Genomic DNA, 27,536 nt, shown 5'->3' with positions numbered 1-27,536 from the left:
AAAATAGGCCCTTGTGCACTCAGTGCCAACCATCTAGGGTGTTTAGACTGGTACACCAAAAAGCCAATAGCGTTAGGTGCGTAAAAAATTCTTCGCGAGGCTGAGTCTAGGCCCACTCTATGTATACTTTCAAGAACTGGTAACAACAGGACTTTCAAGAATTGGCAACAATAGGTCAAACAAACAGACGTGTTGCTGAGGCAGACCTGAAGCTTAGGATATTTTGAGACAAGGGTAGGGCTGGCCATTGGTGCGATCTACACGGAGAGCTCTGGTGAAGCAAGGCTAGGTCTGCCACTGTGTACATTATACACCATAGCCTCTAATGAGACCAGCCTATGGCTGGCCTTCTGTGCCTTGCACACCACAGCTCTTGTGAGACATGGCGAAGTGCTGTCTTTGTGTGCAACATGCACGATGGGTTCTGGTGAGAGAAGGCTAGGGCTGGTCTTGTTTGCCCTGTTTTCGGTAGGCTCTTGTGAGACAAGGCTAAGGGTGGTAATGTGTACAGATCTGAGGCTTATGGTCTCTAACTTTGCAGCAATCGACAACACGGCACAAGAGAGGCTGTTTGTGGGGAGTTTACTCTAAAACACAAAATTACGAATTTGTGGGAGGAATCTATGCTCAATCACGGAGTTGCACTTTAATCCCTCAAAGCGATACTCTCCCCCAAAGCCCCTAAAAACAACTAATAACAAGTCTTGAAAAGACAGCGCAAGTGCTGTCTAGGCTCGACCTAAAATGCCTGTGTGTTCTAGAAAACATAGAAAGAAATATTGCACTGCTGTACAAGTACACCTACGAAATAATTCTGCCTTACATTATGGTCAGGACAGTCAATAACATTTTAGAATGACGTCTAATCAGTAGAGAAACATACAATACGGCAACTAGGTAACTAAAGCACAAGCCAGCATTTTTTACAAACAATGCAACCACACTGATATGATATAATTGTGGGGTAAGTGAGGATGTGTGGAAATTGCACAAAACAGGCAAGAATGCGATATTCCCATTGTGCTTTGCAAAACAGGTCTTTGAAAAAGAGTACCTGCCGGCTCCAGGAAGTCAAACGAGGTCACGCTGCAAGCTACGCAGCTGCAAACCAGTTGGCATAACTGGCATGCCTACAAAACAAATGCAATTTGAGTTTACATATTGTGAGTGCTGCAGACATCAGCGCATGGCTATGTGCCAAGAGGCCTCTCGGTGTGGTGAGGTGCACCTCTGTCTGCACTCGCTCTCCTGAAGAACTGTTGTATATGCTGTCTCAGGAATGCCTTGATTCCCCCTGCAAACCCCACTTCTAAAATACATATCTTCCGGTCGGAAGTGTTAGAGATGAGCCGAACCAGAAGGAAAAATGGCGATTCTCTATTTCAATAAAAAGTTCAGAAAGTGCAGCTACACAGTCATGGCTTCTCTCGATGGCAGCAGCTTAAAGTACCGTGGGTGATTTCATGGGCGGCTCTAGGCTCATGGCTGCCCTGGGCAGGGAGTGTAGGTAGGGGGCCCCGGAATAGGTGGTCCGGGTGCGGAGGAGCACGGAGGGCAGTGAAGGGGGGGGGGACAGGGTGTTGGGAAGTGGAACAGAGCCGGAAGCTGCCAAATCCCTGCCAGTGGCAGCCACGCAAATATGTATCCATCCTCAGAGGATTATTATATTAAGGATATATCTTGCCATGGTGGCCCCTGGGGTTTGGTGGCCATGTGCAGGTGCCCAGCTTGCACATGCCTAAGGCCGCCCCTGCTGATTTATTTGAGAAATGTAGGCAGTCTGACTATATGGTATTATAAATACACTTGGGTGGTTAGTGCACTGCTCTCTACAGTCTCACTAAACTTATTTCAACTCTGCAGGGCCAGCCACCGTGGCACTTGAGGGTTTGCCACCCCCCTACTGAGTCCTCCACCAGTGTCCTGGCTGCTGCATTGGTCACACTCAGTCTCTCCCTCGTCTCAAGGGCAATTGAATTACCGGGGAAGGGTGCATTGATTTTAATACTACAGCTCAGCTGACAGTTGACGGCGGCTGGTGGAAGCACTCAGGAAGCACTGCCAGTGCTATAATTGCCATGCCCAAACTAGCCAGCCGTTCTCCAACAACAAACTCCGGCTATGCAGCAGGACGTGCCATGGCTCCAGAGATTGTACCACACAATTTATGGCCACCACTTTGTAGGTAGCAACAAAGTAAAGCACAGATTACAGTGCAGCCCAATTTTAAGGAGCTCTGTTGCCAGCACAACAGTGCCGGCACCAGTAAAGGATCGCTCGCTGCAGCAGTAAATACAAGCAGTGATGAGCGGTGGCAGAAAGTACCAATACAAAAAAGAGTTGTCCCTAACAACGTATGAAGAGGGACATCACAAGGAAACTGTAGTTGGCCGATGAGCCTAAGCCTCACAGGGAAGTGATGTATTGACAAATCGAACATTAGAACGCAGCAAGGAAAAGCGATAGTGGAGTGGTAAATAGGAGATGGGAATATTATTTATTACAGTAGGTCCTCCAGACAGCACATGCGTCCTGTAGCTTTACTTGAAAATGACAGCATTGCACTCTTGAAACACCTGGCTGAGAAAAGTGTCTCCAGGGAAACTGCAGTATTGCCAAAAAGAGGGACAATATCTGGGACACATTATTGTGAAAGGAGCTATGCATGTGTCATCAGAGAGAGTGGACGCAGTTTTGCAGATGAATCCACCTCAAACTCAAAAAAAGATCTGAATGTTTTTTGGGACTGGTCGTCTACTGTAGACAGTGGATACCAAACCTTTCCCTAGTGGCAAACCCTCTACTGAGGCTGACACACAGACATGTGTCTGATCCAATTCCATGGGACAATGAATGTACAAGAGTGTTCCTAGAGTTGAAAGATAAATTGTGCCACACCTCAGCACTAGGAATGCCAGATTATACCAAAGAATCCACATTGTTTTGGAGCAAGAGAGATGGGCTGAGATCAAGGAGCACATTTGCAATACTTGCCTTGAACCCAAGTGGAAAGGCCCCTTTCAGGTGATCCTCACTACACATACTGCTGTTAAGTATGCTGGAGTCCCGAGTTGGATTCATGCCTCGCACACCAAGAGAGTGAGCAATCCAGAAGAAGTAACTTTGGTCTATGATCCTGAACAAAGAGCTTTGATGGTTGCACCATCAATTGAGAGACCATCCAGACCAATAGCACCAGTGTCAATCCAGCCACTGGCAGAAGGAAGGGGTGAAGATCAGTTGGTAGAAATTCAAGTGCAAGAACCTTAAGTAACACAGAGCGGCATTGAGATCTCTAACAGAGGAGAAGCAGAGATTGAGTCACAGAGAGAAAGTGCTGCTGATGTGCTACTGAGACAAGAAGAACTAGGCAAAGGAACCAGCACTGAACGAGGAGAATCAACCGACAAGCAGAATGAGCACAAAGCTATGAATACAAAATCTGAGGAGGGTTTTTTCAATAGCTTGAAATAATACCCGAAGAGGCTGAGTATAGTGACAAAGGTAGCCTAGATCCAAATCAGCAAACCCTACTAAGATCGAAAAGAACACAAGTGCCTGTCGCAGATATTAAGCACCTGAATGGTAATACTTCATGTTTCAAATATAACAAATTCCTAGGCAACTTGAAAACCCTGCAGGATGGCAGGTACAGCAACACAAAAGATAATGACAGAAACTACAGTGTACTGGACTAATAACAACAAAATATATAGAAAAATATTGTTCATTTATTATTATTATAAATAATATACATACAAAGAGCAAATTAAAAAAAATCTTGTTATCAAACATATAAATGATCACAATACATGCCAAATAATATGGGGCATAAAATGATTTAAAAAAAACAATATATGGAGGTTAAATACACATTCAATGTTAAAATACAATACAAGAAATTGAAACAACAAAATGGATTAGATGTTGATCTCTACGCACGTTTCGGCGTATGGCACGCCTTCTTCTGGAGAACCACTTGTAGACTCTAAAATTGTTTTAAAAAACGACGGCTCTGGATTGCGCAACGGAGACGTATCTCAAGAACAACAGGAAGCTATACGAATACAGTCCACAAAGTTGTGAAGCCAATGTTATTTGGCAACATCAACTGGAGGAAATCCGGGTCCCAATTTTCATTCTGGTGATATGTAGTTCAGCAATCACCCGAAGATTAACCTTATGTTGTGGCAGAAATAATCACAGCTTTGAAATAAAGGGCTGAATCTTGAAGATACAGAGAGACAATAAAAATGAACCTTAAGTAGGAACTAGGTCTATCATGAATGGATGGGAATGATCCGTGAGTTTCAATAAGACTCAGATCCCCGCTGGCGCCAAATTTTGATGAGGGGCAGCCTGGCGTGAAGTATACGTATATGTGGATTCCCGACCTGGATGGTAATACTTCATGCTGCTTTGAATGTTAAATTGGAGATTTGTGCAGTGTAAACCCTGAACTATTGGAACATCCCTGAAAAAAGGGAAAATGAGATTGATGAGAATACTCTGAAGTAAATTTAAGACTAAACAGAACTGAAGGAAGACAATTTGAACTATGCCTAATAGATGATTGCTGTTTTAGTTCTTTGTTTGACATAATATCCACCTAGGCCTGAGTTGAAAGTTACAGAAGAACAGAGACAACAATTTAGTAGAGCATGGAGTAGGGTGAAGGTTGTCTAGTTAGGCTTGTGACTGCAAACAAAAAATGAAAAAAAGAAGGCTAACCACACTAAAGAAGCTGCACACTAAAAAGTGCTACAAGCTATTGAACTAAGTGCTTTAAACTGACTCTGAGAATATGTTGCATTAGAAATAAGTGTAAATATATCATACGTTCAATTTTCGTTATAACAGTAATAATGATTACTATAGTACTAATAGGATTTTACCTAGCATCAGAGCCTAAAGCAAAGAACATTATTAATTCACTTATTTACCATACCAATTTCAGAAGAGGTTACATATTACCACATGACTTTATCTTATGCTATTTCTTGCATCATCATATTGCCATTAGTTTATAGTTGAGGACATTTTGAATATTTTTGTTTTAATTATGATCTAATACTTTCCAGTGTACTATCAATAGAAAGCATGAATTTACACTCACAAGCAAGGGAAATGAACTCAGCTTGGAGTTATTTCTTTTCCCATAGACCCATAGATAGTGTAAAGGTTTACAAAAATAATGTAACCTGTTTAATGCGGCCAATAGAAAAGGCTTATATAATAGCTTTAGAAGAGAGACACACTAACATGACACAAACTACTGACAAAAAGGGAGATATTTTAGATAATGTCTAGAAGAAGGAAGAAAGCGGGGTTAGAAAGAAGATGGTTTACCCTAAACTGAGACTTGACAGCCAACACAAATGGAAAATTTGCATGTACAGAAGACGGACACCAAAAAGGACTAGACATGAAATATGGCACGCTCTCCTGCCTCCTCCCTGTCGCACAACGCAACGCAGCCTCGCGGGGGGGGGGGGGGGCTGTGCTGCGTTGAGCGACTATTTTAAAAACCTCCCCCCAAGTTTGTTTGAAAATATGGGAAATGGAGTTGCTACAATTGGAAATTGGTTTCCACAGCAGGAAGGGGTATATTGAAGGCTTTGTTTTCTGCCAAAAGCAATAGTGGGACTTTGTCTATTATTTCTTTACTAATTAATTCTGGGCTGTAGATACATACTTCGCAAGAGAGAAGAAAGGATGGAAAAGAAATGGTATGAGAAGGATTTGGGTTGGAAGGCTATAATGAATGATGATTACATGAAGTCTTTAAAATTTAGCGGCTTAAAAAGGAAATTGCACTCTGAAATGGGCTCACATGAGAAACCTAGATATGTGATGATTAATAAAATCATCAGACTGGGGATTGTGGAAGTTTAACATTTTTACGTAAATATAGCCTCAAAATATTATAGAAATGAACTTTAGCGTTAACGTAGAAAACACGTGTCAATATAGTGGTTAGGGAAAATGCATTTTTATTAAATGTGTCACATAGAAAATACTGCTTATTTCTGCAGACAACCCACATTTCTTACGTTCTTTCTCTGATAGGTTGCAAAATATTCTTATTCTTTATTATCCCTTTAATAAAATTAATGCTTTTTGTAAATGCTGACAACGTTATAATTGATCTGCAAAACTTGAAATCTTTGTGAAATGTGCTGTGTGCTGCAAAATGTATTCATTTCCACCGCACACCATATTATTTCATTGTATTCAGATAGTTTTCTCTGCTGCATGCTTATAATGAATAGGTAAAGAAAATGCTTGCTATAGCTCTGATTTCCATGATCTAACCAGGGCATGCTAGATAATAATGTTTCATTTCATAGACCTTTTACACAATGGGACACAGAACTGCTAACAGAGTAGACTTGCAAAGGTTCTCATGGAAACTTTGCTAGATGTATCTGTTTGTAATATGTTATAGCCATATTGAAATAACAACATGTTGAAATGAATGTTTACCGTGTAAATTGAGGAAGAAGATGGCAGACCATTGGAAGATCTTTTGCCATTGGCCAGGGATGATTCAACATTTCGAGTTTGCAACATGTTTTATGTTTTTCGCATTTCTATATAAAAAAGGGTCCTAGCTAAAGAGTTAATGCATTCTGTTCTCTCTTTCCCTGCCATGTCCCTTAGCACTTGACTGTGCTACTCTTGCCCGAGATTGCTGTAAGCTACTGCTAACAGTGATTTTCTTGTTTTCCTTACCCTTTATTAGGAGACTTTTGATCTTTATTCTGATCATAGCTACTGCTGTGATTATTTCCTTCTACCTATTTTAACGGTTGTTAGGGCAGCTGTTAGGAAACGTGGCTGAGTTTCCAGAACTGCTCTTCATGGGAAGTTCGACTTTTCATAGCTATGAGCCCTTTGCTTCAAATTTACTTGCTTTTTTCCAAAAGAACTCTTTATGGGTTCTCGCTAAGATAGGTTAGGTCCTTTACATTAAGATAGAGACTAAACCCTTTATAGAATGCAGTGTTATTTTGTATGCTGTCTCTTATAACAAATCTTTTTGATATTTGTATAAACAGATTTGTCTGACTAACTTAGATAAAGGAACAAAAATATGAACTAATCTCTTAAATGAGAAATAAAGCTTTTAAAACGTAATCAAACCTCTCATTGACCGAACATTAAATGTTGTACGTTGATGATTATTTTGAAATGTATTCAGGTTTTGCTCCATTCTAACATGGTGGTAATGATTTGTCGACCTGGAGAAGAAAGACATTTGCTTGGAAGTTGGATTTTTACTTAATAAGTTTTAATGTGGATCTGGTCATAATGAGATTTCTACACTCATAACTCTAAAGGGAAACCAATCAGCAACAGGGAGGTGAGAGAGCTAAAGGAGACTCAACAGCCAAGCCAGCTGCAAGCCACTGCACTCAAGGCTAAGAGAGCAGAAATAGCTGAAATCTCTAGGGAGGAGCAGAGGTGCAGGGAGAGAACCAGATGCAAGAACTAAACCCGGAGCAAAGAATCAGGGAATCACCAATGGAGGGAACACTAAACTAGGACTTGGAAAGGGAAAGGTCAACGGTACAAGGCAGGGAACAGGAAAGCCAAGAGCCAGAGCAGAGGCAAGAGAGTGAAATGTTGGGAAGGCAGGTATAAAAGGGTCAGAACAGCCGTGGAATGCAGAAAATCAAGAGAGAGAATAGGGCACCACCATCAGGACATGACTGGAGCAGGGTTTGGAGACAGAAAGAGCTACAAGGACCATGATCAGGAAGATGGTTCGGAAGCCTGGACTGTCATATTCTGTTGTAATATCTGGACCCCACAGGGCTATCATGAGCGCCCCCTGATGGCAGGATGGTAGAATCCTGACACAATCTACACATAAATTATGTTACTGGTTATTTGTTTGAATTTTCGAAAAAAAATGTTTGATCATCTTGATGAACAGACATGAGATATGTTACAGATGGACTAGCTAGGTTTATACAGGTAAGACTCAAAGGAGTACGTATGTCAAGGAAAAACCAGTAGGTTTTATTTGAAAGCCCTCACCCACCAACCTAGTTGGTGGCATGCTTCATCATCGGGCCCCACCACAGTGGCACCTAACGTGCCCCGGGTGTGCTTCGACGCCAGGTTACTGCGGAGCTGGTATAATTGCTGAGTGTGCAATGTGGTGAGTGTGAAGGTGAAGATTAAAAAGCCATACAAAAATCCCAGCACCCGAGGGTAAAAACCACACAGGACACTGGAGGTCATAATCCATACTCCACTGTGTCCGTCTGCCTTTTAACTTGCCAACAGATACCCAGTTTCATTAAAATAGTTTTTACCCTCGGGTGCTGGGCTTTCAAATAAAACCTACTGGTTTTTCTTTGACATACGTACTCCTTTGAGTCTTACCTGTATAAACCTAGCTAGTCTCTCTTGATTTTGGAAATATAAAAGCGGGGATTCAGACTAGCTTATCTAGTCCTCCCTCTCTCCTTTGATTTAGTGATATGTTACAGATGAACTTTTTGTTTTTACTTTTTTTTAGCCATTAGCTATTTTTACCTTCTGTACTGAGATGTTAAACCTACAATTGTGTCTTTAAAAAGCCCATGGCAGAACTTTGCCCAAGTGAAAAACTTGTTGATAGTGTGAGTCTATGGTTGCCAACCATACACTAATTTCCATAATCGAGATATGAATTGGTTATATTGAAATAATTGTACTATTAAATTAAGAATGATTCTGACATTTCTGTGACAAAGAATTATCTTGAATTACCAACAATAAAACCACTAAAATTTAGATGGGTGTTTTGAATTAACTCCTCTACTCTCGCAGCTATGATGATTAATGAGTACAATAGTTATACATTGTGGGGCTAAGTCAAAGCAGCACATAACCCATACCTGCTAACAACTCCTCTTCTTGTTACAAACATACAGACTTCTACCTTAAGCTTGAACTTGGTCAGGTGAGCAAATGGAGTGTAATGATACCTAAACCTTATGAGCCTTTGGCTCACCTATGTTTGTAAATAGCTGAGTTCTCACTTTCTGGACACTTGGGTTTATAGCATTATACCTTTAACTTCTCTTTCATAATGACTTGGCTTGTATTTTTTTTCACACCAGACAAGCATGGTTCAAGTGAGCAAACCTATTTTTTTTTTGACAATACAAATCTATAATTCTATACTACTATTATAAAGAGAGAACTGGGAACCTTTGGGCCAGGTAAACTGCAGAAGTACAGCACCAATCACAACACCCAATACAGCGTTGGAAAGGGGAGGTCCAGGAGATAGACATAGGCAATCACCACACCATATACATTAGGAAGGGGAAGAACGTTAGGGGAAAAGTAGTCCTTAGGCATAGGCATACTGTGATTGATCGCGGCGTTCAGCGTCAGCGTCATGGGTGCAAAACGCGGCGTTTGGTGCATACAACGCGATAGCGTGTGAGCGTGACGCGAGGAGGAGCGCGGAACCGACACCTGGTTCACTGCAATGTGCGCCACTGGAGCTGTGGGGAGGAGCGGCGAAAGTGCAGCCGTAAACAACAAAAGTAAGTTGGCATTCCTGGAGCCGTGGGGAGGAGCGGCAAAAGTGCAACCAACACCTGGGTCACTGCAATGGCGTTCCTGGAGCCGTGGGGAGGAGCGGCGAAAGTGCAACCAACACCCGGTTCACTGCAATGTGCGCCACTGGAGCCGTGGGGAGGAGCGGCGAAAGTGCAGCTGTAAAGAAGAAAAGTAAGGCGGTGTTCAGCCTACGGCCAGGAGCGCGGGGAGGAGAGCGGAAGTAAGTGTACTCAAGTGATAGTGTGAACCGACACACGGTTCACTGCGGAGGAGCGCGGAAGTGAGTGTACTCCAGTGATAGTGTGAGGATGAGGTGACTGGGCTCAGGAGATTGGGGGGAAGGTGCGCAGGCTCTCACAACAGAAGAACAAGTACTTTGAAGGGAACACACAGAAAGGAGCTGGCTGTGTCCGGGTTGCGCAATGTTGGTGACTGCAGGAGATTTGGGGGGGGGGGAGGGAAGGTGCGCATGCTCTCACAACAGAAGGCCAAGTAGTTTGAGGGGAAGTGGGCAAAAAGGGCTGATTGTTAAAACACAGAAAGGAGCTGGCCGTTTCCGGGTTGCGCAATGCTGGTGACTACCTTTCACCTCACAAAGCCTACCCGAACAACGTCGGGCGGGCTGCTAGTTGGGAATAAAACTAGTTCATCGGAATTACAATAGACATTTCAGGGGGCCACCGTTGTCCTCATAATTAAAATCTTATTATTACTGACAACATGCAAGGATTTTCCATACAATTTAAAGATTGCAATATCAAACTATGTTTATGTTGTTCTGGTTCACCATAGCCTTTAAAGTCATTAAACCACCTAGAGCCAAAGCCTTAAGTACACCGAGAAAAATGTACAACAATAACAAATAGTGATAAACAGGTTTACTATTGTAGCCAAGAGATAAAATAGTTCTGATGAGGTGAACTGTTACCAACCTGCAGGTCACTGTGCAGCATTCCAACAAACAAATTCAGACATTCATTGTTCCAAACCTAAACAGCTGAAAGGATTTTTACCTACATAACCTTGGTAAGTTTTTGCAACTTTTGCAATTTTGGTGGTGAATACTTCGACTAAAAGTAGGCTTTGTGGGATCCCTTTGCCTCTAGCCTGTAATAACTCACTTTTAATGGAGAGTTGTTCTGCTAAATGTCTTTGAAGAAAAAATGGAGAAGCTTTTTCACACAAACATTATTTTCGAGGTTTTGAGGAAACCTTCCGAACTTTATAAACTGTAGAGTTTCTTAACATTTCATTACTAATCACACGTCTGAGTAGGGTATAAAATATCACAAAGCTATTTCTGTCCATTAACACAGTGCACGGCTGCAAATGGCTCAATTTATAGCAGTGATGGATCCACAAAGGGATGGTTGGCAGGCTTAAACGCTTTTACTACTGCATAATTGAATGCACAACAGCATACAATTACAAAACAGTTAACTCCATGCAATGGGTGGATTGGTTGATTAAGTCATGGTTTGCCTTGAGAGTTTTTTAAACGCACACAATCCTGTGAGTTTGCAACCATTCACAAACGCCTTTCTGACCATTTTTACAGCCTGAAAATTTTGGGAGGTTTGCTCCAGTAAACAGATGGATTAAATTCCATCATGGGTGGGAAGGAAAACAGAACACATCTAAACTTTGTGGAATATAGGGGTAGGGTACACCTTTGGAGACATGCTATCAGGAATGTCTTTGAATTTCAAAAACTGATAAATCTACCAGCATGAGTTATGTCTTCTAGCTTAGACTTACAAATGTTCTTTGTGAAACAGACCAGGAAACACTAGTGTAAAACATAAAGAATGGAGTGAAGAGGTGGAGAGATTTAAACAAGGATGCAGTTGGGGCAAATATGGCACGCACTGAGAAAACAACTTCAAATAATTTATATAATAAAAATGTAGGTTAATGGTGTGTCTCCCTTGCAAGCACTGAAATCACATTCAATAAAAAAATAAGTAGAAAAAATCAAGGTTTGCAGAGGTCCTTTTTCTTGAACACATACGAAAAGAACAGACAAGCCTTTCAGTCTAACATCACATGGTGTCCCTATATAGGGTTTGTAGCATTAACATGGGTATCACAGACGTGAGGGAGTCCATAGTCATTTTCTGAGTGAGACCTACAAACTAACCTTACAGCTCATGCACATTTCAGATTTCTTCTTTAGTGTAGTTCGTTGTTTGCTCTGCTGTGGCACCAGTCCCCATGAGTACTACTTAATCCTTGGAAGAAAATCAAATCTTTCCATTGCTACATTTCTGATCTACTTCTTTGCTTGTGATTGACTGTTATTCACCAAGAAGTTGATGTTCATCACAGCATCCTGAAACTGTGCTTTCTCAGCCTTATGTGACAAACTACAATTCGGGTGCTGAAAGTCTCTTTATTCCCTCTCCTGACCCCCAAGGTACCGATACCAGGGACATCAGTAAATCCGTTTTTTTTTGCCTTCACGGTTTTCACCATGTAAAACCTCTTGCAAATTGTGCAGACAAATAGCACACCTCCAAAGGGTGTTTACCATGCACTATTAGAATATTATCTACCCCTTTCATGGTATGTAAACCAGAGTGTGGCGCTGATTTGGAAACAAGTAATTAATGTTGTGTTATTGGTATTTACTGGGTGTACAATTTACCATTCTCAACAAGGGTCTAAGACTATTTTTCCCCCACCATTAACCTCCTTATTTTATGTATACTCCCTCAGCATATCTCAGACAGACCACCGCCAAATTCACACTTTTTTCACTTTTACATTTGTCCCATATATTCTTCGCGCTCCTTACCACTTGACGCCACATCTTGGCCCCAGGTTATTCAGCCCATTTTGTTTCACTCATTTTCACTTTCCTATCTTCCAGAATCCAACACTCTATTTCCTCAAGCTCTTCTTCCCCAGCTGTAATGTTTTACTATCTTACTACTTTCTCTTGTGTGCTTTCTCTTCACTGTGTTTGATTCTATGCCTCATTTCTTCGTTCGACCCCATTAACTCTATACAAAATGTACTCTTTCTTTTTTAAGAGGGGACTCCTCAATCATTCACTGCGCATGCTATAGCCGCACTGCAGTCTCTCTCGTTCAGCCACCACGTATTTCATTTAATCTCTTATCCTATTTTAAAACATTGTTTCTCCTTCCTTCCCCATAGTCAATACATTTTGATTCTTGCTTTAATTTTTTTCACCTGGAATCCTACTTTTCTGTTTTTCTTAATCCAGTCACATTCTCCATTTACTTTCGCTTGTTACTATTGCAAAATTATATATAGCTCATACAACTGGCGATATTGCTCGGTATAGTAGAAAATCAGGAAGAGAGAGAAAATAAATCAAATACAAAAGAGTTACGTTGATAAAAATTAATGTCATAAATTTTGCGGGGATTTTATTAGGTTCCTGTTGGAAGTGGGGGTCCTTATTGCTTACCGCCACCACCAAATGCTGGAGGCGGGTGTCCCCGACCCCTCGCTTCAACGTTAGGCTAAGTAAGGACACCGTTTGAGACAGCCCTGCTCACCCCTTAGTAGTTTGGCACGAGCAGCCAGGCTTATCTTCAAGGGACAAGTGTTCAATATGTGCAACCACGCTTACAGTAACCACATGATGTCACCACAAATAGCCTCCACACAAGTTTTGATAAAATTAGTATGATCTTTATATAAGCAATTATACGATACAACCACATGATACAAAATCAACATAAAAGAATGGGTAGTATTGTTTCCGGTGGGTTGGTAGGTTTTAATCCCAACCACCACTCCTAACCAATAGTTAAGCTCACTTCTAACCGTTTCCAAAAGGTTAGGCCAGTCGCATTGCTAAAATCACACACGTTGCAAAAGGAAACAAATATTGCAATGCGTAATGATATTCTCTTATACTGTGCAACAGAGAAACAATGCCATACGTAGCGCCACAGTCATGTACTTTACAATTGAAGAAATAATGCAATGAGTATCGCCGTCATCATGCCCTGTACCAGGAAGAAACAAAGCAATGCGTCACGCTACAATCCTGTACAGTGCAATGAAGAAATAATACTCTGTGCCACGTTATACTCAGATACTGTGCACTGAAGAAATAATGCAATACGCCACATTACAATCAGGCAATATGCAAGGGAAAAATAACACCGTGCGTAGTGCATCAAGCATGTAGTTCGTCATGCCCCAAATGAGGTCAGGCGTCATACGACAGTTTGATAGTTCGTTTGCAGCAATAATGCAAAGTGTAATACAACAGTTTTACGTGCTCCATTACCAGTGCCCCTGTTATGGATAAAACGATGACACAAAAGTACTGCTTCCCACTCCGGCCCCAGCACTGCCCCTCCTAGGGTCAGCACGGGCTGGGTTTTTTAGCCAAAGCAATAGCTCATACAGCTGACTGCAACAGGAGGCCGAGAGAGTGTCCCTCCATGCCCGCACCCCCACCCCAGGTGTTGATCCACGTTACCTGGGGGGGCGCGACCCCACTCTCCTCCCCGACATCAGCGACTTGGGCCTTAATCCAGAACTCCGTCACGGGTTGAAGCGGACTTGGGCTGTCGGTCCCAGCCATTGCGAGTAACTCCGAGGGCCCAATTACTTGGCCCTCCTTCCGCAGGTCTCAGTCCACACCGAGATCCACCTTCAGCACTGTGGAGACTTTACTTCCAATTCGGTGAACCTCCTACTCATGCACTCCTCACCAGCGCCTCAGGTTGTACTTCGACATGCACACTGCGTGTCCGAGACTCGCCTCTTCTTTGGTGCTCACTATGATCCGGCGCTCTTCACCAAAGCTCGGCTTGCACCTCAACATGCGCCCTGCAAGTTTGAGTCTCTCTTTTTCTCCAGGTGCACACGAGGTCCAGGCACTCTTCACCAACGCCCTGGCTGCATCACGACACGCACCTAGCGCGCCCAAGACTCACTTCTTCTGCTGGTGGCTATGAGGCCCGGGCGCTCTTCACCAACACGCAGGCCGCACCACGACACTCACCCAGCACGTCCGAGACTCACTTCTTCTGTTGGTGCACACGATGCCCCGACGGTCTTCACCAGCGCCCTGGCTGCACCCAGACACGCACCCATCACGTCCGAGTTTCACTTCTTCCTTTGGTGCACATGAGGACCAGGCGCTCCTCACCAACACCCGAGCTGCACCACGACACGCACACTGCGCGTCCGAGCCGCACCTCATCTCCCTGCGCACACCACGACCAGGCGCTCCTCACCAACACCTTGGCCAGCACTTCTACACGCACCCAGCGCATCCGAGACTTAGCTTACTTCTGCGTCCCCACGATCATATAGCACAACTTCTGAGGGTCTAAAAATGCGAAAACTTTTATGATCTGGATCCTTAATCACTCAGCAGGAGATAGGTCAATTGGTTTATAGCACCAGCCGAGGCCTTTTCACCTCCCGGGCTTATCCTCCCCCCTACTCTCCAGATGCAGGTCGGCCTGGTGCCATCTCAACCCCTCCCTGGGTCAAGACCTCTCCCAGTTCCTCTCACCTTTCAGTTCCAGACAGACAATCAACGTTTCAGAGACACAATGAAATGCTCAGAGCACAAAACTCAGCCACTTTCTAAAAGAGTGGTTTATGATCACACAGTGACAAAACCACCTTCACAGAAAGATGTGTTATAAGACCGCAAGTTCATACATACTAAACTTCACCTCTCCATTATAAACTGACAGGAAACTAGACTAACAAACACAACACCTAGCCTCCCCATTCTGTCCTATGGGCAGGAAGGCTTTTCAGCAGTGAAAAACGAAATGGAGAGTTTTTCACTGTCAGAACATAGCACACAACTCAGTATATGTTCTGCCTTTTACCTACACTGCACCCTGCCCAGAGGTTACCTAGGAGCTCCCACAGGGGTGCCCAAAATGTATGTAAAAGGGAAAGTGAGGGCTGACAAGTGGTTGCACTTGTCAGGGTCCAAGCTAACTTAGCTTTCTGCGCCCTACACTGAAGGCCTGAGTTACCTTCTCTGCGCGCCCTTGCATTACTAGCCCTTGCACACACAGTGCATATCACTAGGGACATTACTAGTAAGGCAAAAATACCAATTATGGCCAACCAATCACCATTACATTTTAAATAGGGAACTCTTGTACTTTGACACTGACCAGCAGTGGCAAAGTACCCAAAGGAGCTAAAAGCAAAGTAGACAGAGGCAAAAAGTCAGGGGTAATCATGCCAAGATTTACTAGATCTAACACGCGTCCCCTCCAGCTCACAAGTGGGGGGAGGGGAATTACACATCCTCATGGGAGTTCTCATCACTAAGGCAGAAAAATCTGGACAGACCATCAGCCTTGGCGTGATCTGTTCCTGGACGGTGTTCCACCGTGAAGTCCATTCCCTGTAGGGTGATGGACCACCTCAACAGCTTTGGGTTCTCACCCTTAATCTGCATCAACCATCTGAGGGGCCTCTGGTCGGTCTGAACCAAGAAGTGGGTCCCAAACAAGTAGGGCCTTAGCTTCCTCAGTGTCCACACCACTGCAAAAGCTTCCCATTCAATTGCACTCCTGGGAAGTAGCCTTCTGCTAATGAAAGCTACCAGTTGGTCCAAGCCCTCGTTGTTAAATTGTTAGAGCACATCCCCTACCCCATGCTCTGAAGCATCTGTCTTCACTATAAACTCCTTGAAAAAATCTGGCGCCCGTAACACGGGTGCAGTGCACATGGCAGCCTTTAGGGCATCAAAGGCGGTCTGGCAGGCATCGGTCCAGATCACCTTCTTGGGCTGTTTCTAGGACGTCATTTCTGTCAAGGGTGCAACGAGGGTGCCATACCCCTTCACGAACCATCTGTAATACCCTGTGAGTCCTAAAAAGGCCCTCACTCCTGTCTGGATCCTGGGGGGTTCCCATGCTAGAATGGTATCAATCTTTGCCTGTTGGGGCGCCACCTGGCCGCTCCCCACCAGGTGTCCGAAGTACATCACTGACCCCTGCCCTATCTGGCACTTATTGCCTTGATAGTTACGCCCGCCCTATGCAAGGCCTTCATAACTTCACAGAGGTGTTGCAAATGTTCCTCCCAACTGGAGCTGAACACTGCAATGTCGTCCAGGTAAGCAGCACTGAATTCCTCTAGCCCGCTCAGCACCTGGTTAACCAGTCTCTGGAAGGTGGCAGGGACGTTCTTCAACCCAAAGGGCATAACCCTGAACTGGAAGTGCCCCTCTGGCATTGAGAATGCTGACCTCTCTTTGGCCCCCTCGGTCAAGGCAATCTGCCAGTACACAGAAGTCAAATCAAATGTACTGAGGTACCGGGCAGCTCCTGGTACCTCAGTCTCTGGAAGGTGGTAGGGACGTTCTTCAACCCAAAGGGCATAACCCTGAACTGGTAGTGCCCCTCTGGCATTGAGAATGCTGACCTCTCTTTGGCCCCCTCGGTCAAGGCAATCTGCCAGTACCCACATTTCAAATCAAATGTACTGAGGTACCGGGCAGGTCCTAGCCGATCAACAAGCTCATCAGCTCTGGGGATGGGGTGCGCGTCAGTCTTTGAGACCGCATTCAGCCCACGGTAGTCCAAACAGAACTGGAGTTCCGGGGTGGCACCCGGTACAGCAGTTTTTTGTACAAAGACCACTGGGCTGGCCAAGGGGCTGATGGATGGCCCATTACCCCTAACGCCAGCATCTTGGAAATCTCGTCCTTGATGCTGGCCCTGACCTTATGAGCTACCCTGTAAAATGTTTGTTTCACAGAGAGACTGTCTCCAGTGTCCACATCATGGATGCACCAATGGGTGACTCCTGGGATCAGGGAGAACAGGGAGGCGAACTGACCCAATACCTGGCAACAGTCCCTCCGCTGTTCCGGGGTCAGGGTAGGCGAGAGGTATACCCCATCCACTCACCCATCCTTCTCCTTGGCTAACAGAAGGTCAGGAAGAGGTTCACTCTCTTCTTCCGCCCCGTCATCTGTAGCCAAGAGCATGGTCACTTCAGACCTCTCAAAGTGTGGTTTGAGGCAGTTCAAATGGAGGATCTGCAAAGGATTCCTTGGAGACTGTAAGTCCACCAGGGAGGTCACTTCGCTCCTCCACTCCACCACCTCATAAGGCCCAGTCCACTTGTCCTGGAGTGCATGTGGCTCCACTGGTGCCATCACCCACACTTTTTGACCAGGTTGAAACTCAACCAGAGTCGCATTCTGATTGTACCAGTGTTTCATATCTTCCTGGCTGGCTTCCAGGTTCGCCTGAGCGAGCTGCCTGAAATGCCTAGTTTGGTTCCTGAAGGCCAGAATGTAGCTGTATACATCCTGGGGAGGTGTACTAGGAGCCTTCTCCCAGCCCTCCTTCACCAAACTCAAGGGTCCTCTGACCGGGTGCCCATACAGGAGCTCAAAGAGACTGAACCCTAATGTCTTGTGTGGCACCACCCTGCAGGCAAACAGCAGGCATTGCAAGAGGACGTCCCACCTACTCCTCATGGGTCCCTCCAGACCCTTAATCATGCCCTTCAAAGTTCGGTTAAACCTCTCAACCAGACCATTACCCTGGTGGTGGTATGGTGTGGTGAACTTAAAAGTTACACCGCACTCCTTCCACGGAGATTTAATATACCTTGATATGAAATTAGTACCCTGTCGGATACCACCTCTCTGGGGAACCCCACACGGGAGAAAATTACCATCAGTACATGGCCCACCATGGGGGCTGTCACCATACGGAGAGGAATGGCTTCCGGGTACAGGGTGGCATGGTCCACCAAGACAGGATACACCTGTTGCCCATGGCTGTCTTGGGATCCAGAGGCCCCACAATGTCAATGCCCACCCTCTCAAGGGGTGTGCTGACCACAGGTAAAGGGTGGAGGGGATCTTTCCCTTCCTTCCGCTCTTACCACTCGCCTGACAAGTCTGACAGGTCCTGAAATGAGTATCAGAAATCTTGCGCATCTGGGGCCAGTAGAAGTGGGTGACAAGCTGCTCAAAGGTCTTGTCCTGCCCCAAATGTCCCACCAAAGGTACATCATGAGCCAATCCCAATAGGAAGGATCTGAAGCGCTCAGGTACCACCAGCGCCCGGGCTGACTCAGACTCTGCCACCTTTGTCTCACTATACAGGAGATTGTTTTCCCAGTAAATCAAGTCTGATCCAGACTGATCACCTGTTGCCTGGTTTGCTGCCTGCTGCTGCAAACCTACAAGAGAAGGGTACTCTTCTGCTCCTCACAGAATTCCCCCCTGGAGGTCCCCACTTCCTGCTGCCATTTGGTTAGCCTGGGTATGTCCTCTAGTTCAGCCACTTGTTACCCTGTAGGCTCCTTCAAAGGGTGCCTCCTCTTGGACTGTGGGAACTGTGGGGGCCGGTTTCCCATACCCCCTGCCTCTTCTCTTACGGGCAGGCACCTGGGCAACTGTTTCAGGCTCCAGGTTCTCTTGAATACCTTTACTGGCTACCATAGACCGAGTGGTCACACAAGCCCACTCAGGTAGACCCAACATCTTTAAATGTGCCTGGTGCTTCACCTCCTTCCAGGGGGAACTCTCCAGGTCATTCCCTAGCAAACAGTCTACAGGCATGGATAGACTTACAACAACCTTCAAGGAACCTGAGACCCCTCCCCATTCAAAGGGAATCAGCGCCACCTTGCAAAGGAGCACTGGAAACCCAATGACACTGGACAGATGTCAAACTGGCACCTGTGTCCCACAGAGCCTCCACTCTCCGTCCATTGATGGTCACCCACTGCCTGTACTTTTTAGTGTTCTCAGGCAGAGGGATTTCTTGGACCATCTCTTGATCTCCTAAGGAGACCAGGGTCATAACTGCTGGCTCCTCCCCATTCCAAGGACTCAATTCCTCCCCCAACGCCAGACTCACTAAACCAGGTGTTGGAGCACCAGTGGTTGTAGCTGAATTTTTGGGGCATTTAGGGGAAATATGACCCACTTCTTTACAGAAGTAACACGTAGGAGGACCGCAGGACTCCTTCTTACCCTTCAAGACCCAGACCCTCTTGGCCTTGGGAGACTGGGACCCTTTCTTGGGGGAACTACTTTAGGGCCCTTTAGGGGACTCCTTGTGGTTACCCTTGTCTTCCCCCACCTTCGGCGGGGGACCCTGCACACTCTTGGCAGTGTTATTCACAAACTCCCTTGTGGACCCGGGTACTTGTCCAGAGGTCCGCCTCCTCAGCAAGCTTACTGGGATCAGTTAGATTACTATCCAATAGATGCTGGTGCAGCTCTGGAACACACAGGCTACTCAAGTGCTCCTAACTGATTAAATTGCATAGGCCTTTAAAATCACTGACCTTGCTGCCCAGTATCCAACCATCCAGTGCCCGGGTGTACTCATTCACACATACTCCCCAAGAACGGGATTCTAGTTTCTTAGAGGTCCTGAACTGCTGCTGGTATTGTTCAGGAGAGAGCCCATACTGGAGGCATAAAGCCTCTCTCATGTTGGCCTCGGTCAGGGTTCCCGCCCTTTCTAAAGGTGATAGAACGCCCCTCCCCGAAGCCTCAAGGTGTTTTCATAGGCCTGCCCAAATGTTTTTCATGCATCTCATTCATTTTAGTGCGATCTCATATGCTGTGAACCAAGCATAAATGTCATCACCCCTCTGGTAATCTCGCACTAAATCCTTGGGAATATACACCTTCCCTACTGGCACTGGTGGTGCGCTGCCACCATGCGATCTGGGCCCTTCTTGTCTACTCATAATGTCCAGTTCCCTCATGCTTAACTCATAGGAGAAGTGAATCCATTTCTCTTCCAACGCGAGAGCATTCCTGTTCTCCTCTGCTTGAGTTTTAAGTTTTAACACCTCCAACTCATGCAGCCTGACCCTTTGGTTTTTCTCCAACTTCTCTGGTGAAAAACTGCTCCCTGAATGGCTACTACCAGCCCCTGCAGCTGGTCCCTCCACTGGCAAATCCTGTGGACCAAATCCATTCCCTGGGTCATCCTCATCCACCTCACCATCACTTGTCTCTTGAGCCTCTTTGGCTTCCCACCAGGCCATCAAGGCCACTTGTAGCTCCTCCATCTTGGTGCTACTCTTCATGGGACATCCCAAAGCCCTGCAGAATTTCCTCAACTGATCATCCTTGTAGGTAAACAGTGCCTCAATGTCAAATTCCAATTCTGCAGCCTCAGCCTCACCGCTATCTGACTCTCCCCCTGAGACATAATGTGTGGATTAAAGGTTACATAACACTAGAACCACCAAATCAAAAACAATATGTTGTTGCATCGTGGTCTGCAATCAATTTATGATGAACACCAATTACTGTGAGTGATTTTGCACATACATGTTTACTTTATTTTAGGATCTAATCCCAGCTCCCTGCTGTTGGAAGTGGGGGTGCTTATCGCTTACCGCCGCCACCAAATGCTGGAGGCAGGCGTCCCGACTCCTCGCTTCAACGTTATGCTAAGTAAGGACACCGTTTGAGATAGCCCTGCTCACCCCCTTAGTAGCTTGGCACGAGCAGCCTGGCTTTTCTCCAAGGCACGAGTGTTCAATATGTACAACCACACTCTCAGTAACCCCATGATGTCACCACAAATAGACTCCACATGAGTTTTGATAACATTTGTATAATCTTTATATGAGCAATTATACAATACAACCACACGATACGAAATCAACATAAAAGAATGGGTAGTATTCTTTCAGGTGGGTTGGTAGGTTCTAATCCCAACCACTGCTCCTAACCAACAGCTAAGCTCACTTCTAACCGTTTCCAAAAGGTTAGGCCAGTCGTATTGCTAGAATCACACATGTTGCAAAAGGAAACAAATACTGCAATGCGTAACGATATTCTCTTATACTGTACAACAGAGAAACAATACCATACGTAGCGCCACAGTCATGTACTTTGCAATTGAAGAAATAATGCAACGCGTATCGCCACCAGCACGGCCTGTACCTGGAAGAAAGAAAGCAATGCATCAAACTACAATCCTGTACAGTGCAATGAAGAAATAATACACTGTGCCACGTTATACTCAGATACTGTGCACTGAAGAAATAATGTAATGCGCCACATTACAATCAGGTAATATGCAATAGAAAAATAACACATGTGCTTAACGCACCATGCATGTAGTTGGTCAGGCCCCAAATGAGGTCAGGTGTCATACAACAGTTTGATAGTTTGATTAGCAGCAATAATGCAAAGTGTAATACAACAGTTTTACGTCCTCCGTTACCAGTCCCCCTGTTATGGATCAAATGATTATGCAAAAGTACTGCTTCCCTCTCCGGTCCCAGCAGCGCCCCTTTTTGGGTCAGCACGGGGCGGGATCCGAGCCGAAGCAATGGGTTGCACAGTTGACTGCAACAGGAGGCCGAGAGAGTGTCCCTCCGGGCCGGCACCCCCACCCCAGGTGTTGATCCACGTTACCTGGGGGGGCGTGACCACACTCTCCTCCCCAAAGTCAGCGACTTGGGCCTTGATCCAGAACTCCGTAACAGGTTGCGGCAGACTCAGGCTGGCGGCTCAGCTCTTCCGTGGCTGCTGGTCTGAGCCACTGCGAGTGACTCTGAGGGCCCAATGACTTGGCCCTCCTTCCGTTGCTCTCAGTTCACACCGAGATCCGCCCTCAGCACAGTGGAGACTTGACTTCGGTGCATCCCCTACTCAGGCACTCCTCATCAGTGCCTCAGGTTGCACTTCAACAGGTACACTGCATGTCCGAAACTCACCTCTTCTTTGGTGCTCACGACGATATGGCGCTTTTCACCAACGCTCCGCTTGCACCTCAACATGCACCCTGTAAGTTCGAGTCTCTCCTTTTCACCCGGTGCACACGATGTCCAGGTGCTCTTCACCAACGCCCTGGCTGCTACACGGCACTCACTCTGTGTGTCTGAGTCTCACCTCTTCTCCTGGTGCACACAATGTTTAGGCGCTCCTCACCAACAACCTTGCTGCACCATGACAGGCACCTAGCGCATCCGAGATGCGCTTCTTCTGTTGGTGCCTACGAGGCCAGGCGCTCTTCACCAACACCCAGGCCACACCACGACACACACCCAGCACGTCCGAGACTCACTTCTTTCATTGGTGCACACGATGCCCAGGCGCTCCTCACCAACACCCTGGCTGCACCACAACACGCAAACTGCGCGTCCTCACCTCACCTCATCTCCCTGTGCACACCACGACCAGGCGCTCCTCACCAACGCCTTGGCCTGCACTTCTACACGCACTTAGCGCATCCGAGACTTAGCTTACTCCTGCGTGCCCACGATCACATGGCACAACTTCTGAGGGTCTCAAGCTGCAGAAGCACGAACACACTGCGTTACTTGGCACTTCTCCAAAAACTTTAATGAACCTTTATTTCCAAACAGGGAGCCAGCTTACCTCGAGCCCTTGGGGGTTACAAGACACAGCACAAAGCACAGGTTCTTCAAGCAGGGGGACCCAGCACCTCCAAGCACAGTCCCAACAGCTTCGCCCTTAGTTAGAACAGCAAAGAGCATACCAGTCCCAGATCACGAAGCAACAATTGGTCTGTCCACAACAGTCTGTTTAATTGCCCATTCTTTAGCAGAGATTCCTCTTGACCACATAATGGGCCCAAGCCTTTACAGTCTCAATCCATATCTGTTTCATTCCAACTTTCAGGGCGTTTACCTTTCCTAGTTATACCCCTTAATATCGTTTGTGTGTGCTCAGGGGTCCCTGACCCCTCCCTAAATCAGTTCTGGGTGTCTCCCTCCCAGTGTCACCTCTCTCCCTTTGATACTGGGGGTCTGGATCCTTAATCACTCAGCAGGAGATGGGTCAATTGGTTTATAGCATCAGCCCAGGACTTTTCATCTCCTGAGCTTCTCCCCCCCCCTGCTCTCCAGATGCAGGGCAGATTGGTGCCATCTGAACCCCTCCTTAGGTCAAGACCGCTCCCAGTTCCTTTCACCTTTCAGTTCCAGACAGACAATCTACATTTCAGAGACACACAGAAATGCTCAGAGCACAAAACTCAGCCACTTTCTAAAATAGTGGTTTAAGAACACACAGTGACAAAACCTTCACAGAAAGACGTGTTATAATACTGTGAGTTCAGACATACTCACCTCTCCGTTTTAAAATGACAGGAAACATGGCTAACAAACACAACGCCTAGCCTTCCCCATTCTGTCCTATGGATAGGATGGCCTTTCAGCAGTGAAAACCGAAATGGAGAGTTTTTCACTGTAAGAACATAGCACACACCTCAGTATATGTTCTGCCTTTTACCTACACTGCAACCTGCCCAGGGGTTGCCTGGGAGTTACCACAGGGGGGCCCAACATGATGTAAAAGGGAAAGTCAGGCCTGACAAGTGGTTGCACTTGTCAGGACTACATGCTATCTTAGCATTCTGCATGCAGGCCCTATACTGAAGGCCTGAGTTCCCTTTTCTGTGTGCCCTTGCATTACAAGTCCTTGCACACACAGTGCACATCACTAGGGACTTTACTAGTAAGGCAAACATACCAATCATGGCCAACCAATCACCATTACATTTTAAACAGGGAACTCTTGTACTTTGACACTGATCAGCAGTGGCAAAGTACCCAAAGCATCTAAAAGCAAAGGAGGCAGAGGCAAAAAGTCAGGGGTAATTGCGCCAAGATATGCTAGGTCTAACAGTTCCCTTTCAAGTTGCAGCATGTTTTAGAAGCACTCACACTAGGGAACGCCAAACCAAAGTATTTTGGTGCCAGCTAGCGGTGTTGCAACATTAGCTGCATCACGAAGGGACAGATCTGTTCCACTTTTTGTAACATGAGCACTGGGACCCTAGTAATTGTGTTGCTTGGGTAGTAGTTGCAAAGTGTCTGTCCACTGAAGGGGGCATTATATTTGCAGCCAATAGCTTATGTATCAATGGCAAAGCAAACAAGTGTTAAAAAGTCTTATAAGGCCATTGAAGTGGGGCCATTTCTGTTGCAATTTCTTTTGGAATTTCATTTTTAGGGACCTAGGGCCATATGTATCAAGATACCCATTTGCGATTCCCAAATAGCGATTTTTAAGAAATCACTATTTGAGAATCGCAAATGGGCATGTATGTACAAAATAACATTTTTTTTGCTGTTACTTAAAATTCTTTAATTGCGATTAGCAAATTGCGAATCACAATGAAGGAATACTTTCCTATTCATTTCTATAGGCCAGGAGGCCCATAGGAATGAATGGTAAGTTATTCTCAATTTGCGATTCACAATTTGCTAATCGCAAATTGAGAATAATGTCAAGGGTGCAGGGGTGTCCAAAGAACACCCTGTTTCATCCCATGGGTGCACATGTGGCGCACATACATGCCCTAAGGGCATGTATGTTAGTCACATGGTACTTTGAAAAATGCAAAAATGTGCATTTGTCAAGGAATTCAAAACTTACCACCAACTAGAAGTTGGTGGTAATTTGCGATTCCTTAAGGGCATTTTGCAATTTTTTTTGGCTAAATACATTGCATATAAGGAATCGCAAAATTTGCGATTCCTTAAATGCAATTGCAAAATAAGGAATTGCAAATTTTGCAATTCCTTATTTTGTACCACATTTTGCTTAAACATTCCATTTAGCAAATTCGCATTTGCAAATTTCGGCCTTTGCAAATGCAAATTTGCTTGATACATATGGCCCTATATCACAAAGGTAAACTTACACGTGAGTAAATCTGCATGTGTGAATTTACTCTTCCACTTTGTAGTAAATGGACTACTTTTGACTATTCCCTATTTACGAGTGAAAATTTACAACAAATTGTAGACTTACATTTCTACACCCCCTGAATTCGGGGGGTGGAGACAATATTACGAGTGTAAAGTTACCACTAGTAATTTCCACATGTTGGTGAGGGTTTCTGTAACCCGGCGGTGATCTTTCAATGGTAAAGAATAGGGGAAAGTTAAAAAAAGTTGATAAATCTTAATGCAAATTAATTCTATATATTTATTTTAAATGTAGAGCAAAATAAAAAAGCTAGAAGCTATCAAATTAATTTTGAGTTAAAATGTATTATAAATATTTATTACAAATATTTATTATAATTCTTTTTTTCTCTATCACTGTCAGCTGTGCCGAAGGGGAAGAAGGTGAAAGGGAAGAAGGTGGCCCTTCCCCTTCTGTGAAGACGAACTCAAGGCCAAGAAAACCAACCTCTTCTTTGAGAAGAAACCCAAAATCTACGACTTTGGCCAGATTATTCAGTCTAAGTGTGATCTGACTCACATCCAGCTGCAGCGCCAGGGGCCCATCCTCTAACAATAGACTTTAAGTGCCACCTGCGATCAACCAGTTCAAGCAGGTCCTGGACCGACAGACGGATACTCAACTCTTTAAGCTGGCCCACAAATATAGACCAGAGACTAAGCAGGAGAAGAAGCAGAGGCTCTTGGCTCCCACTGAACAGAAGGCTGTAGGCAAGGGGGATGCTCCAATCAAGAGACCTCCTGTGCTCTGTGCAGACGTGAACATAGTAACCACTCTGGTTGAATATAAGAAAGTCCAATTGATGGTCATTAGCCATGATGTGGACCCTATTGAGCTTGTAGTTTTCTTGCCTGCTCTGGGCTGTAAAATGGGTGATCCATACTGCATCATAATGGGGATGGCCAGGCTGGGCCGACTGATCCACAGGAGGACCTGCACTTCAATCGCTTTCACACAAGAAAAAACGGAAGATATGGTTGCTCTAGACAAGCTAGTCAAGGCCATCAGAGTCAACTAAATTGACATATATGATGAGATTCATCGTCAGAGGGATGGTGGTGTCCTGAGTCCTAATTCAGTAACTCGATTGCAAAACTTGAGAATGTCAAGGCAAAGAAAGGAGATTGCCACCAGGCTGGGTTAAGTCAACAGCATCTTTCTGTACATAATAAACTATGAAGGAAAAATGCTGCATTGTTTTTTTCTGAAATAAATTGCTTGTCCCTGCAAAACAAATATATATTAATTTTATTAGAATTCATTTTTTGATGATGTATTTAAAAAAACACACCTCAACTAAAACTTATATATTTATTTATTAATTATAAGAAGTTACAGAAAGATATATAGATGTAATTTAAAGTAATTTCATTATTTAAAAATATATTTTTTACAGTACTGAGGTTCCGTGACGATTTGAACCCATGTTTTCAATATTGTCGGAAATACATAATTTTGGTATCAATGAACCGCAAATGATCCATTTAGCATATCCTGATGTTTTCGCTATGCCACGAGCAAGAGTACTCCTGTTACAAACACATTTCCGATCTACCCATGGCATCCATCTTAGATCATGGCAGCCATTTTGTGTTTCTTGCCCTCACATACGCAATGACCTCTGATTACTTCATTTCGATTAAGGACACGTAGGCTTAGCCGGCGATTCACCTTTCCCGTGACACGTGCACCTTAGAACAGAACACGCTGTAGCTGCATGACTCGACAAAGGCTACCCCCTCTGCCCGAGGCCAGTCCTGCTATACTGGTTCTTGTGTTCGTTGACCTGATCATGATTAGGCGGCCGAAGCCGGTAGCCTTGCCCATTTACAACCCACAAACATCCCTTATCCTGCTTTTCTATCTTCTGCACCTGGCTCTGCTCCTTTCCTTCTGGGCCTTTATTAGGGGGAGGTAACGAAATTTACGATGAGGCGGTCCGGGTCTTGAATGAAAAGTTGACATGAGATTATGATGGAAAAGTGGGAACCCCTCGTTCGTAATGTTTTGACATCAGATATTGTCGACGATTGTGCAACGCCAAATATTTATTGTTTAGGACACAAAGGTTTGGGAATGTATTACATGTAAAGAATTTGCCTCAAGCTCAAATTTTAGTATATAAGGAGCAACCCTTTTTGTACAAATTGAACAGGCTCCTAGATTCTGCCCGTGTGTAGTTTCTGTGACTTCTGTGTCCCTGCAGTAATAAACCTTTGGTCTTTGACGCCACCATCGAGAAGCCCGTGTTTCTGTTTATTTG

The 27,536-nt window shown here is 45.0% G+C and overlaps 1 pseudogene; it reads left to right on the top strand.

The window, feature by feature from the left end:
* LOC147697909 (large ribosomal subunit protein eL8-like) overlaps positions 1-26,417 on the top strand; it is an 83,807-nt pseudogene extending 57,390 nt beyond the window's left edge.
* The last annotated feature ends 1,119 nt before the right edge of the window (positions 26,418-27,536 follow it).

Source organism: Lissotriton vulgaris, chromosome 8, assembly GCF_964263255.1.
Source record: "Lissotriton vulgaris chromosome 8, aLisVul1.2, whole genome shotgun sequence".
In the NCBI taxonomy this organism is placed as follows: Eukaryota; Metazoa; Chordata; class Amphibia; order Caudata; family Salamandridae; genus Lissotriton; species Lissotriton vulgaris.
The sequence above is the reverse complement of the archived record's forward strand: the minus strand, read 5'-3'. Positions and strand labels throughout refer to the sequence as shown.